Consider the following 14,502-nt stretch of genomic DNA (forward strand, 5'->3'; position numbering starts at 1 on the left):
AGGATCCTAAACTGTATTTTATGTGTGCAGATGGAGAGAGAGCGATAGCGAGAGACCGATGAGAGAAGGAGGAATGCAAATGAAAAAACACACCTCACATGTTTAGCTTTACATAGAAGAAAGGGAGAGAGGGAGGAAAAGGGAGCTAGAGAGAGAGAGAGAGAGAGAGAGAGAGAGAGAGAGAGAGAGAGAGAGAGAGAGAGAAGAAGGAACAGCATCAGAGGGAAGCGGAGGAATGTACCGGGGGGCTGCGGACCATCCGTCAGGAGCCTGCAGCGAGACCCGCCGGGACCACTGAGACCTCCCCCGGGACGGTCCCCAGACCTGGAGCCAGGACTCTCTACCTCCGCGCTGTGGGTAAGTTGCTCTCCTTCTCCTTTTTGTTCCTCCCGGACGCGTGGTTAAGTTCCTGACGTTCAGGTACGGGCGGAAGTGAGGGGAGGAGACGCGCTCAACTCCTGCAGACAGAGAGAGAGTGTAGTGTAGTAGTGTAGCGTGGAGTGTGAGGAGTCTGGACGGGGTCCAGCGCTCAGTCCTGCTCCCGGAGCCGGTTCAGTCCTGCTCACAGAGCCGGCTCAGTCCTGCTCCCGGAGTCGGTTCAGGAAGCCGGTCAGCGGAGCCGGTTCAGTCCTGTTGTTGTTCATGCTAACTGAACGGTCCTCTTGTGTTTGGAAGGGTCGCTCGGGTGTGTGAGCGCGTGTGTGTATGTGTGTGTGTGCAGGGTCGCTTGTGTGTGTGTGTTTATGTGCAGGGCCCCTATTGTGTGTGTTTGTGTGTGAGAGTGTGTGATTGTGGATTTGTGCGTCACTGCATTAGTGTTTATGCGAATGCCTGCTTGTCTGTTTGGGTCCGTGAGGCGTGTGGTTAAGGTCCCGTCGAAGACGTCCGGAGGTGTGTGTGTGTTTGTGCGTTGGTGTGTTGGTGTTTACTCATGTCGTCCCCATCTCCCCACACATATCTGCGGTGCAACCCTAGCTGTATATATAATCAGAACCGGGTCAGACCCTACCCCAAACCCTGGTGCCCTGGGGAATATCACCACACAACTCGACTCACTTTTAATTTACGACATCTGTTGTTATTGTTCCAGCCTGCATGTCTGGAACCCTACGAATAACCGACGATCGAACCACGACCAGACGATAACCCACATGTTTCATTCCTGCTAATTGTATATAAGATAGCTCTTGGAAAAGTTACAGCCTCTCGTGAATTCGTCGTAATGCGGAAACGTGGGTTAGTTCATTATCCTTTCCTCCAGCAGTCTTGCACTATTAGATTAGTTGGAGTAGAGGAGAGACAGAGGTAATCAGGTTAAAGAGTTTGGTGTTCAACAGGTTGTCTGTTGACGGATCTCTCTATGAACAACGTAGTCACCACCAGCCTCTTGTGTTGTTGGGGATTCTCTGGTGCTGGATATAGGAGGTTGTGTGCTTTAATGCGTGAGGTCATTGTGTATTGGCGTTAACGCTCTGGGGTGTGTCGTTACTAAAAGCTGCCACTAGATGTCAGTGTAGAGTAACGTTCCGTTTCACTTTTACTGGCGTCTGTCTTGAGACACACCCTGATTCTCTCGCTGTCTCTTCCGCTCTCTTTCTCATTCACTCTCTCCTCTCTCATCCCCTCTCTCTTTCATTCTCTCTCTCAATAGTGTATTTGCATTTATTTCCATGTGACTGAGCGAGTGTGTGTTTGTTTGAATGTATGAATGAATCAGTGCTTATCTAAATATGTGAATACATACAATGAGACATCAATGGGTTGTTGTGCATTTTTATATTTGTGTGTGTGTGTGTGTGTGTGTGTGTGTGTGTGTGTGTGTGTGTGTGTGTGTGTGTGTGTGTGTGTGTGTGTGTGTGTGTGTGTGTGTGTGTGTGCGTGTGGATGTGCACCTCCCCGAATATAGAAATATTCTCTCCCTCCTCGCAAGTTTTCCCCCTAATCCTCGTCTTCCACTCGGTGACACATGAGACGCGGAGCTCCTATTTCCAGCGTGTCTGCAGTAAGACTTTAATCTCTCCTCCACAGAACACCAGTCTCCGTTCACTGTGTGGAGGCATGTCTGTCTCTCCACGCTGTGAGGGACGGCCTCACAAACACACTGATCCCCCGGTCAGAGCCCCGGTTAAACTTATTCATTTCCGCTGCCGTTGAGTGATGAGTCCTCTGGCAGAGGCTTTTCCTCCAGAGCGACTGACGGCGAATGTGTTTTGAGATGCGTGTCGGCATCGTCAAGGAGGAGGAGGAGTTGTTGGTGGTGGCTTGTTGCACGAGGAAGCCTGTACGACCACTGCTGTGCCGGGGGGATTCCAACCCACAACCTTTCCGACGGCAGGCAGACATCCTAACCAATGCTCCATCCAGCCCCCCGTGCTTTGGGTAGATTAACGTTACCTTTGGCAACCGTGCACTTTTTGGATTAGTGGCCAATTGACTAGTAACCGGAAGGTTGCTAGTTCGATCGCGGGCTCCTGGGGGCTCGAACCAGCAACCAATCCGTCGATGTGTCCCTGAGCAAGACACCTAACCCTGACCGCCATCGATGCGATGTCGGCTTGCGTGGATGAAACTGCCTTGGGTGTGTGAATGGGTGAATGTGAGGCATTGCACGGCACTTTAAGTGGCTGCTGGTTAGGAAAGCTCTGTTTAAGTGCAGTCCGTTGATCCACTGTTTCCTTGAGACAGACACGTTGTTTGGCCTGGGTGGTGGCGTGAGTGAACCTGGAAATAATTACCCTGGTCGCAACCTCTTGGGTGGGCTGGTGGGTGGTGGCGGTGCTGCTGGATGAGGTCACTGGGTGGTGTTGCTGGGTGGTTTTGCTTGATGGTGTGTTGCTGGGTGGTGCCGATTCCCTCTGGGAGAGGGTTGCGACTGCTAAAAACTGCGAAGACTTCCCTTAGCCGTCAGGGTGATCAACGACTCTGGCTGGTGCTTGGTGTGGTTGCTGGGTGGTGTTTCTGGGTGGTGTTCGTTGGTGGTGTGTTTCTGGGTGGTGTTTCTGGCTGGTGTGTTTCTGGCTGGTGTGTTTCTGGGTGGTGTCCCCTGTGCGTGGAGCACAGTGTGTAATCCCTGACATGTTAACAACGCCCAGCCAAGCCGCAGTTCTGTTCTGGTGGTCTGAGCCCCCCCCCCCCCTCCCCCACCCTTCCGTGTCTGGGCCCCCCTGCTGTGAGAACCCCCTGCTGTGAGGACTGTTCTGCGCCCGCCTGTCACCCTGTTTGACTCTCACTCTCCGGGAGGCTGGGTGAGTGGGGGGTATGGAGCGGGTGGAGGTGGGTGGGTGGGGGGGGGGGGGGGTCTCGGTCGGTTAACGTGCAGTGACGGGGCGGTCTGTCCGGTTCACCGGGTCGAGGCGCTGAGTCAGGGGTTCTGAACGCCGAGCTGACAGAACGTCCCTCTGTCCCCTCGCTCTGCACAAGAAGAAGAGGCAGAGGAAACTGCTCCCTCTCCCTCTCCCACTCTCTCTTTATCTATAGGGTTAGGTCTCTCTCTCTCTCTCTCTCTCTCTGTCTCTGTCTCTCTCTCTCTCTCTCTCTCTGTCCCTCTCTGTCTCTCTCGTTCCTTCTCTCTCTCTCTCTGTCTCTCTCTCTCTCTCTCTGTCTCTGACTCTCTCTCTGTCTCTCTCTCTCTCTCTCTGTCTCTGACTCTCTCTCTGTCCCTCTCTGTCTCTCTCGTTCCTTCTGTCTCTCTCTCTCTCTCTCTCTCTCTCTCTCTGTCTCTCTCTATCTGTCTCTCTCTCTCTCTGTCCCTCTCTGTCTCCCTCTTTCCTTCTCTCTCTCTCTCTCTCTCTCTCTCTCTCTCTCTCTCTCTCTCTCTCTCTCTCTCTCTCTCTCTCTCTCTCTTTCTCTCCTTCTCTTTCTCTTTCTCTCTCTGTCTCTCTCGTTCCTTCTCTCTCTCTCTCTCTCTCTCTCTCTCTCTCTCTCTCTCTCTCTCTCTCTGGTATACAGAGCCATGCCGAGTGTCTCTCGACCACATGCTGCTGTCAGGTTCTGCTGTCTTCCTCTGCAGGGCTCCACAGGGTCCTGACGCACGCACCGGGCCAGCGAGTCCATCTGCAAGTCGGAGAGAGAGAGGGAGAGACAGAGGGAGAGGGAGAGGGGGTGAGAGAGAGAGAGTGTGCAGAGACAGAGCAAAATGGAAAAGGGGGGAGAGGGACAGAAGGAGCAAGAGAGAGATGGAAAGTGAAGGCAAAATGAAGAGAGACTGAACCTAAAGAAAGTGATAGTAGAAAAAGAGGGAGAGACCAAGCGAGAGAGAGAGAGAGAGAGAGACACAGCGATAGAGAGAGAGATAGAGAGAGAGAGAGAGAGAGAGAGAGAGAGAGAGAGAGACACAGCGATAGAGAGAGAGATAGAGAGAGAGAGAGAGAGAGAGAGGTCCAGGAGCTCTGTGCTGCAGCCGCAGCAGAAGCAGCAGCAGCAGCACAGAGCCGTACAGGAGAGAGCGTGTTCTGTAGACGAGGGGGAGAGAGAGAGAGAGAGAGAGAGAGAGGGAGAGAGGGAGAGAGGGGCGTTACGCAAGCAGAGACACCGTGCCGAGAGCCCCTCTTTGATCCTCACATCGGACAGATGCCACGCCGGCTCCGCCAGAACCACCGGACTCTCTCTCCCTGCGTCTCCGCCGGAGATCTGCTCCTCTGTGGCTCACCGCTCGTCTCTCTCTGCTGACGCCCCTCCCTCTGCCTCCCGGTGTATGACGGCAGACCGGCACCACAGCCCGGGAGCGGCGTGTCTCTTCAGGGGGAAGGATGAGTCCGGATGAAGGGGTCGCCGCGCTTCTAGAAGGTTGAGAGACCCTCACCCCGGAGGGGGGGTCGTCCGACCGGGTGGGCACCGGTGGGCTGTGGTCTGAGTCCCGCAGTGCTGCTGAGTTGCAGGTTTTGAGGTGAGTTTGAGGTTCTTCTCGTTACCGCGGGTCCCTGCTGTACTTTGGGCTGCAGTTAGCGACTGCGGTTCATTCGTTTGTTCACTTTGTGATCGGGGGTCTGGATGATCGTACGTTTATCGTATAGACGTACAGTATAGCATATAAATCACGTAAATCTGTATATGCCAGGTCCAGGTGTTTCACTGAACGAAGCACTGTCCCAGTTTCTTTTTAAAGGTATGAATGAATTTATTCGCCTACACTCGCGATGATTGATGGAAACACTTTTGGGAGTGATGATGATGCGTGCCTGTGCCACAACAACTCACCCCGCCGTCACCCATCGATCATTCCCATTGATCGGAGTTGTTCCGTGTTCCTGCATGACCTCCATGCTCACACACGTCTCTAACGAGCAGCCAATCAACCGCTGCTCCGCTGTAACCACGGCAGCTCGATACACCGTCCACAGCATGAATGAAGCGTGCGTGCCGGCGAAGGTTGAGCTAAGCTAAGAGGTCCTGCCCCGAGCGCTTTGTGTAATACAGGCGTACTCTGACTGTAAGCTAGGAGACTCCTGCGGCTGTTGTCTGTGTGTGGAGACAGATGGGGGGGGGGGGGATGGAGGGGATGGAGGGGTGAATTAGGCACGGAACAAAGGCTGAAACGTATCCCTCTGAGGACCTGGGGTCCTAGAGGCGGGCGTCTAATGTGTCTGCCTGTCCGGCGTGGAGACAGGAAGTGAAGAGCCCTGGTCGTTTTTGGTTTAGGGGGTTTCTTTCTGGTGAAGCATTGGTCTGGGTCGTCTTGTAACGCCGAACGGCCAGTCGTGGCTTCATCCCCATACAGCTGTGTGTGTTTGTGTGTGTGGGTGTGGTTGTGGGTGTGTGTGTGTTTGTGTGTGTGAACGCATGAGTGTCCGTTTATGTGAGTGTATGCATTTGTGTGTATATGTGTGTATGCATGTGAGTGTGTGTGTTTCTGTGTGTGTATGGGTACACGTGTCTGGGTGTGTGTGTGGGTGTACACATGTGAGTTTGTTTGTGTTTGTGTGTGTGTGTGTGTGTGGGTACACGTGTCGGTGTGTATGTGTGTGTACTCATGTGTGTGTAAGAGTGGGAGAGTGTATGTGTGCGTGTACTCATGTGCGCGTGTGTGTGTGTGTGTAAGAGTGGGAGTGTGTGTGTACTCATGTGAGTGTGTGTGTGTGTGTGTAAGAGTGGGAGAGTGTATATGTGTAGTGTACTCATGTGAGTATGTGTGTGTGTGTGTGTGTGTGTGTGTGTGTGTAAGAGTGGGAGTGTGGGTGTACTCATGCGTGTCAGCCATAGATTTCCACCCTAGGGAGAAGCACCAGTGAGGTATCACCTTACAGAGCATCCCATGTCCTGCAGCCGTGTTTAACAATCATCACATGAAAAGGAGAGAGTGGTTTGATCCCACAGTACACACTCACTCATAGACATACTCACTCATAGTCACACCGACACGCATGCACACACACACATACATAAATATACACACACACACACACACACACACACACACACACACACACACACACACACACACACACACACACACACACACACACACACACACACACACGCGCACGTATGAATGACAGTGTGCCTGTTTCTATGAGTTTGTGTGTACACAAACTCATAGACACACGCACACACACACACTGTCATTCATAGACACACAGACAGACAGACAGACAGACAGACAGACAGACAGACAGACAGACAGACAGACAGACAGACAGACAGAGAGACACACACGCACGCACACACACACACACGCACACACACACACACACACACGCACACACACACACACACACACTGTGGTAACTCCATACGGCACGTGTTCCGTGCCCGCAAATATAAAACCCGGGGAATACCAACTGTGGTCAGTGATGTCACCGCTGACTGAAAAGACTTATCACACATCTGAGTTATGACACAGCTCACTTCATATTAAGGGCCCCTGGTGTTTGTATTGCCAGGTGTAGGTCCCCCCCCCACCCCCCGCGGTGACATCACACATGGGAGTGTCTACCCAGATGGACGATGGATGGCTCACCCCTACCAGTTGGTTCAGTCCGCTGTGTAGGCTGCTAGGCTGACCTATGCATCATCCATCACTGTAGGTCGCTGTAGGTCAATGTAGGCCAGGTTTTTTCTCGACAGGGGGTCATGTCAAGAGAATTTGTCACGGTCTCAAAGGGATTCAAAGGCCACATTACATGACACCCCTCCCAACCCTAGACCCGGCGGCATGTGGCTCAGGAAGTAGAGCGGGTTGGCTGGTAACCGGGAGGTTGCTAGTTCGATCCCCGGCTCCTCCTAGCTGTCGAGGTGTTCCTGAGCAAGGCACCTAACCCTAACTGCTCCCAACGAGCTGACTGTCGCCTTGCGAGGCAATATTATAAAGCACTTTTTGGTTGGAAAAGCGCTGTATAAATGCAGTCCGTTAACCATTTACCCCCAAAGAGCAAGGGAAAACAAACTCAATGCTCTCGCAAGAAGCCTTTGGGGATAGACGCAGCAAGAGCGATCCCTCCTTCCAGTGTGTGTTGGCACTTCCACGTGTGGCGCCGTGGCCGCGTGCTCCTTAAAACCTCTCCATCACTCTCCCTCTGCCACGAGCCAGGATCGATGAGGAAGCTGTTGAAGGCATTACCGGAGACCCAGCAGGGTGCCGGGATCCCAGTCCCTCTCTGGTGGCACGCCTAAGACAGACGCCGTTCAGCTCCTCGCTCACTTGTCATTCTCATGTTCCGCGCGTGGAGGACGTTGATTTAGTTTCTCTTTTTTATCTACTTCACAGACGTGCGCTCCAGCTGGGGAAAGGTTTTGCTTAAAAAAATGATGACTCAGTCTTTGGCGGCCGCTGATGTTGTGAGCGGCCAATCGTCAGAGGAAAAAAACGTTGCCGCTTAGTCATTTAACTGGAGCTTTTATCCAAAGGGACATTTGGTGGATTCAGATACATGTTATTAAGGCGAAGGGAGGGGTTGGACAGCACAGAAACATGTCACTAAGGAGCAGGCAAGGGTTAGACAGTACAGATACATGTCACTTAGGAGCAGGCAGGGGTTAGATAGTACAGATACATGTCATTAAGATGCAGGTAGGGTTAGACAGTACAGATACATGTCACTTAGGAGCAGGCAGGGGTTAGATAGTACAGATTCATGTCATTAAGATGCAGGTAGGGGTAGATAGTACAGATACATGTCAAAGATGCAGGGAGGGGTTAGACACTACAGATTCATGTCATTAAGGAGCAGGTAATTGTTAGAAAGTACAGATACATGTCATTAATTCCAAGGAAGGGGTTAGAAAGTACAGAGACATGTCATCAAGATGCATGGAGGGGTTAGACAATACAGATTCATGTCATTAAGGCAAAGGGAGGGGTTCCCACAAACAATGTGTTAGATAAGGTGATGGGGTTTGCCGTCAGACCTGGAGGGGGCTGCCTAACCAGAATGCAAACATAACAACAAGAAAAGTCCAAGAATTTGTGCAATTTTAACGATAAAGATATTTAAACTAAAAGTGCCAAACAACATTTTCTAAATAACAACTGAAACTAGAACAGTCAAAGAATTTGGGCAATTTTAACTTTTAAAAGAATCCCACCCATGGGCTGGTAGTCCAACACCCTAACCACTATACTATCATACAGCCTGTAGTCTTGAATAAGAGCTTATTTTGGGGAATAAAGTCCTTGTGATTTCTGGAGCTTAAAATAGTATCTGGGTGCCTTGGGAGTCTCCGCCCAGACTCTGAGGGAAGTGAGGAGGAATGAATGGGTGTAGCCTCCGTGTTTGGACTAAATTGCCCCCGAAAATGTCACTCTTGGTTTCTCTCAAACTCCGCACTTAGCCTGATGGGACCACCACACAAAACATCATGTTGTGTTGTATTGTGTTGGGACCCTTCTCATGTGTTAACTGGCTCCTGCTTTGATTTGGTGTACGGTGTTGTGATGAGTTGTGATGTGGTTTGTGTGTGTTTTGTTGTGGTGGTGCCGTGTTGTTTTGTGTTGTTGAGTAAGGGCTGCGATGTCCTGTGTTATGTTTGTTGTGTCACGTCATGATGTGTTGCATCACGTTGTAGTACTGCGTGTAGTAACGGGATGTGTCTTTATGTGAACTGTCCCCTGTCGTATTCCGTTACGTTTCGCTGTGTTGCATTTTGCTGTCTTCAGTTGTGATGTGGTTTGTGTGTTGTGTTGCGTTGTCATGTGATGCGTTGGCAGCGTGTGTTGCATCGTGCGCCTGTGCTCTGTTGGGTTGATTTGCGTCATCTTGTGTTGAGGGTCTGCGTTTTGTTTGTCACGTCATGTCATGACGTGTTGCATCATGTCGCCGTGCACGGTAACAGGATTTCTCGTTATGTGTACTTTCTCCTGTCGTCTTTTGTTCAGTTGTGTTGTGATGCGCTGTCATGAGGTGTGTCCTCTTGTTTCGAGTGTCTGTGTTATTATATGTCTGATGTGTCATATCATGATGTGTTGCATCATGTCATTGTGCGTAGTAAAAAAAATGTCTCGTTATGTTTACCATGCTCTGTTGTGCTGTGCTTTCTAGTGTTGTGTTGTGGGATTGTAGTCGTGTGCAGCCTGCTTCCCTACATCTGTCCCCGGGACACAGGGTTTACCTCGGACCAGTGTAACGGTTACATAACCTCTCGTCTGCAGGGTCCGGCTATTTTAGAATCCGGCTGATATATTCAGCGTTGGAGTACTCTGCATTATTCTGCGAGGTACGAGTTTAATTTTATTGTCGAGGAACATTCAAGGCTTGGGCTCAGTGCAACCAGGGAAACTTGTAAACCTGATATATACTGCTGTACATCCATTTAATTAAATTAATTTAAGTCGGTTGCAGAACAAGCAGTAATGTGGATAAAAGCCTTTTTTTTTTAATGGCCTTTCATCCAAATACGAAAAACTCTCAGCCAGTTTGCTTGTGTTTGTGTTGGGAGATTCTGGGCAACGCAGGAACGTTGAGAAATGGGGTAATTTGAAGTTTATATTTAGCCTCTGGTCGTACAGGATGACTTAGAATAATAGGATTGATCTTTAAACGGATCGAGGATGAAAAATCTGTAAAAGTAATACTATTTAGTGTTCTGTACTACTGTACTCTACAGTATATAGTAATGGTACACTGGTGCAACTAATGTTACTAATTAGGAGCGAATAGGGCCGCTTGTCATGGAGTTTTAACTTGATTACCAAGCCAGTTTTTACCAGAGCGGATCCATGGCTAATTGGCACAGTTGTCGCTGTATGTTGCCAGCTCAGACCTCCCGCTCGGTGACTAACAAGACACAACCCTCTGTAAAAGGAAATCTATTATCAAATTCTTCCTTCTCACACGGATCCGATGTGATCGAGCGTCGACATTGGTGGAAGTGAACACGGCGGGAGCCATATTCATTGTGCAGACTAATTTGTAACTAAACTAGTCAAAATTTGTAAATTACATGTACTGCAATTTCTGCGTTGACCCATATCCAGGATGCACACACATACACACATGCACACGCACACGCACACACAAGGCACACACTCAGACACAGAGACACAGAAACACAGACAGACAGACGCGCACACCCGGCCTCTATAGGTGATGGCAGTGCTAGAGCCCGACAGAACGCTGTAACCTGATTGAGTTTGAATGCATGATGGATGTTCTCGACAGGCTGGTCAATTCGATTAGCATGGATCTGTTCTGGAAGAGCCCAGGGCTGCCCCTCTGGGGGGTCCCCAGGCGAGGGTCCAGGGTGTAGGGCTGAGGAGCTCAGAGGAGAGGCATTACTACTGTCTCGTCACTCAGCTCAGGCTCTGGTCCGAGCCGACTTAAAGTGGATGTTAAAGGATGCCTACAGGTTAGGCTGCAGAGTCAGACATCGAACCCAGAACCTGAAAGACTCTGGGTTTGATCCCCAATGTCTGACTCTGCATCCTGGTAGCCCTATAAGCCATTAGGAAACTACCAGCATCTTAGAACACTGTTTAAACTAGTCTTACAATACAAGTGTCTTATAAATCTATTGTAGAAACCAGTGTCTTATAACACTATTGTAGAAACCAGTGTCTTATAACACTATTGTGGAAACCAGTGTCTTATAACACTATTGTAGAAACCAGTGTCTTATAACACTATTGTGGAAACCAGTGTCTTATAACACTATTGTACAAACCAGTGTCTTATTACACTATTGTACAAACCATTGTCTTATAACACTATTGTACAAACCAGCGTCTTATTACACTATCGTACAAACAAGTTTCTTACAACACTATTCAAACTAGTGTTCCAACACTATCGTAGAAACCAGTGTCTTTTAACTATTCAAACTAGTCCTCTAATTCCAAGCCTTGAGGCCAAATTTAATAATAGACGTTTGACATTTCCTGCCAATGACCTCATGAATCTGTACATCTGTGCATGTTGAACAATTAGTTTCTGTGTGTGTGTGTGTGTGTGTGTGTGTGTGTGTGTGTGTGTGTGTGTGTGTGTGTGTGTGTGTGTGTGTGTGTGTGTGTGTGTGTGTGTTAATCTTCTGCCTGTGTCCTGACCCCCTATGTCATCATGTGATCTGCGCTGCAGAGCAGGAAGAATCACAGATAAGCTCCGTTTTGCCACTAGCTGCCAAATCTATAAATTAGATCAGGACTCGGCAATAAAGTCCAGCTAGTTTAGCAGCATCGAGGAAACTGAATTACTGAGAAAATGAGCTAGTTCCTTCTCCTTATCTACTGCCATCCAAGGAGAAAACCTAATGTATGACTTTGAGAAACGGAAGACACTAACAAACTTCTTACGATGAGGCAGACTTTGTTCCCAAATTGGGGTTGCGACCGCAACGCACCCTACCTAAAGACTGAGGGCGCAGTAAAAAAAAGGCTGTTTTAAAAGTATATAAATACGATGATACCAGCAGTTAAAACATTTACATTTAGGGCATTTAGCAGACGATTTTATCCAGAGCGAGTTACAATCAGTTCATTTGTCAGAAGAAGAGAAACAACAATATATCTCTGTCTGTACAGAAGGATGTTCTTAGAACCAAGTGCCAAGCACTTAAGGTCAATCCATTCCCTGAAAAAAAAAAATGGAATACCTGACCATTAAGAAACCGTACAAAAAACACAGTTCCAAGTTTTCTACATTTCTTACAAAGAGCATGCGGTTTGGACAAAAGACAATCCCTCCAGCGGTTCCCCTGAGCTCCGTGGTAGGGGGGGACGGGCCGAGGGGGGGGTAAAGGATCCCCTGGTGTGTGGGTGTGTTCCGGGTACACAGTCGGAGCAGCAGCCTCCTTCCTCTGGCTGATTAAAGGGCTCTGGGCCTGTGGTGGAACGCTAGACGCTAGGCGGAGGACAGGTTAGGAGAGGAGGAGGAGGAGGAAGATGAGGATGAGGAAGGTCTTATACAAACGTCGGCAGAGGCTTAACCTCTGGGGCTGGGGCGGGGGGGCAGAGGGCGATGAGGTTACCGTGGAAAGATCACAGCGTGAGTCACTGTGTGTGTGTGTGTGTGTGTGTGTGTGTGTGTGTGTGTGTGTGTGTGTGTGTGTGTGTGTGTGTGTGTGTGTGTGTGTGTGTGTGTGTGTGTGTGTGTGTGTCATACAAATTCAAAAGCCATACCCAATTACCCACAAAGAAAGTGATCTTGCGCACACATACAGTACATGCACACAGCTACACACTCACGCACACATACCTAATCTCAAAGAGTGAGATTACGGAAGTGAGCAGAGCAGAGAGGGATGAAAAGAGGAGTGCACACACACACACACACACACACACACACACACACACACACACACACACACACACACACACACACACACACACACACACACACACACACACACACAGAGACACGCGCACTCACAGACCCACACACACACACAGAGACACACGTGCACACACACACACACACACACACACACACACACACACACACACACACTCACACTCTCTCTCTCCCTTGAAGATGGATTGCAGCCTAAATGTTATTACAGTAAGCTGCATCACAGCTGTAAGTGTGATGCAAGCATGTCTGAGACAGCAAGCCGATGGTTTAGCGCCGTCAGTCGGGGAAAGTCTTCGTCAGGCTTCACCATCCTTGTCCTTGCGTTCTGACCGGGTTGTAGTCAGGTAAGGAAAAACTAGAGGATGACATCTCCTTCATCAATTCAAACACGGAATTCCGAATGCAGTGGTCTAATTCCTGATGCATCGTTAAAAAAAATATTCTGTTGACAATAATGTTGCAAAGATGTTTTGGAGTTTGGTTTGTCTGTTCTGCGTTTTGGTCAGGATTGTGTTGCTGCTCCATTGGTGAGCCGCGGTGTGTGTGTATTCCTTCTGTGTATCCATCTTGTATACTGTTTAGAAAGAGTCGGTTGGATGGGATTCAAAAGACACGAGAGACCACATGTACATCCGTTGTGTTTATGTATATCAGTGCCGTGTTTGTATTTGTGTGTTTGTGTAATCAAGCTTGTGTGTGTGCGTGTTTGTGTATGTGTGTGTGTGTGTGTGTAATCAAGCGTGTGTGTGTGTGTGTTTGTGTGTGTGTGTGTGTGTGTGTGTGTGTGTGTGTGTGTGTGTGTGTGTGTGTGTGTGTGTGTGTGTGTGTGTGTGTGTGTGTGTGTGCGTGCATGTGCATGAAAAAGATTAATCCAAAATATGAAAGCTATCTCTGGTAATAAACCAAATCTATTAGCTCGACAGCGCTATCTCCAAAGGACCGGCCCAGATGCGTGTGCTACTCCGCGGTCCTGGGCCGCGTTCCAACACATCCATCGGCACCACTTCCTGCTAGTCTGCAGCTCGTGTCTGACACCAGCCTCAGGGGGGGACGAAAAGGTTGCAGGCCGTAATCCCTTGCCGCGCGGCCAGGCGCGTGTTAGCGTAGAGCCAGGCGCGCGTTAGCCTAGCGCTTGGCGAGGTCCGCCCGCCAAAGTCCCTGCGATTCGAAATGCCCGGCTGCCCTCGCCAAATGATGTCATGCTGTCGGCCAGAGATGACCTTGCTGTGTTTCCTAGTGGGGGGGGGGGGGAACACTGGAACACGTTACAGACTGGGTCAGTCCTGCTGTACCCGCTTCCCTACATACAACTGTGTTCTGTCTGTGTTATTTCATGAGATGATCGGTGTTCAATTCATGACCGTATGTTTCCAGCTTAACTCAATTTTTTCCTTCCTAATACGATTCAGATGCCTGACCTTGATTATCGGCCGATACTCAAGATCTATACCGATACAGCATCTAGCATTATAACTACTGAAAGCACTTGTTCCTAATGAAGGGTTCTCTTCACATAGACATAGCATACTCGCAGATACCCGATGCTGAATTTTTATCGGCATCGTAACAACTCTAATCTCAACCAAAATCAAGTCCTGCTGAACTGCACCTCATGGATGACGTGTTTGTTAATAACATTTAATATTCAACCTTGATTGAATCAGATTTGTCTCACAGAGGTTGAGCCCCTCTTCTGCAGGAGAGACCTGATACTTTGCCAAAATCCGTGTATCCAAACAAGGTTGGTGATTCCAGGGTAAAGAGTGGGCTGAGCTTGAAGCAGACG

The 14,502-nt window shown here is 49.4% G+C and overlaps 1 protein-coding gene across 5 annotated transcripts in view; it reads left to right on the forward strand.

The window, feature by feature from the left end:
- nav1b (neuron navigator 1b) overlaps positions 1-14,502 on the forward strand; it is a 99,158-nt gene that overhangs the window by 164 nt on the left and 84,492 nt on the right. For 4 of the 5 annotated variants that reach the window (XM_030375158.1, XM_030375161.1, XM_030375163.1 and 1 more), the window contains exon 1: positions 1-357. This exon is cut by the window's left edge and continues 164 nt beyond it. The gene's annotated coding sequence lies outside the window, so the exon portion shown is untranslated. Of the gene's footprint in view, positions 358-4,358; positions 4,886-14,502 lie in introns of those variants that run through there. The other variant, XM_030375159.1, reaches the window with a different exon arrangement.

This window comes from Gadus morhua, chromosome 13, assembly GCF_902167405.1.
Source record: "Gadus morhua chromosome 13, gadMor3.0, whole genome shotgun sequence".
NCBI lineage: Eukaryota > Metazoa > Chordata > Actinopteri > Gadiformes > Gadidae > Gadus > Gadus morhua.